Here is a 994-nt window from a genome sequence, read left to right as displayed (position 1 = left end):
CATTCCTCATTCTCCTTCTCTCCATTATCTGGCAATCACTAATCTAATTTTTGTCTGTAAAGATTTGCCAATTTGGGATTTTGGACATTTCATATAAACGGAATCATACGCCGTGTATTATTTTGTGGCTGGCTTTTTAGCATAATGTTTCCAAGGTTCATTCATATTGTAGAATGTATCAGTACTCATTTCTCTTTCAGGCCAAATAATAGTCTATTATATGAGCATACTATTCACTCATTAGTTTATGGACATTTGGGTTGTTTCCCCTTTTTTTTGCTGTTATGAATAATGCTGCTATGAATATTTATGTGCAAATCTCTGTGGATATATGTTTTCATTTTTCAGGCAAATACCTCACAGAAGCATTGCCGGGTTTTAGGGTAACTCTTTTATTTCTCTTATTTAAGTTTCTGAGGATCTGTCAGGTTATTTCCAAAGTGGCTTCACCATTTTACAATCCCAATAGCAACATAGGAGGAGTCCAATTTCTCCACCTCCTCTCCAACGACCTGCTATTGTCTATCTTACTATAGTTCTCCTAGCGGACAGAAAGTGGTTTTTCATAGTTTTGATTTTCATTTCCCTAATGACTAATGACATTGAGCATATTTCCATGTGCTTATTGACCTACTATATATCCTATCTATTCAAACTTAGTGTCTATCTTTTAATTGGGTTTTTGTCTGTTTATTATTGAGTTTCAAGTGTTCTTTACCTGGATACAAGTCTCTTATCAGCTATATGACTTGCAAATACTTTTTCCCAATATGTGGGTTGTCCTTTTTCCCAACTTGAGCCATTTCACAATGTTGCTAACAAAATTAACAAATATTAGGCTGTGTTAATAACATTATATAATCCAGAACAAAATATATCTCTTCTCTGCTAGTCTGGCCACTCTGGAATGTCAAAATCAGTTCAGAGAACCACAGTGTAGAAGGCATCCCCCTCCCAGCCCCCCATCTCCCCCCCCCCTGCCCCGCAAAAAAAA

Source organism: Myotis davidii, unplaced genomic scaffold (genome assembly GCF_000327345.1).
Source record: "Myotis davidii unplaced genomic scaffold, ASM32734v1 scaffold8, whole genome shotgun sequence".
In the NCBI taxonomy this organism is placed as follows: Eukaryota; Metazoa; Chordata; class Mammalia; order Chiroptera; family Vespertilionidae; genus Myotis; species Myotis davidii.
Note: the sequence above shows the minus strand (reverse complement) of the source record.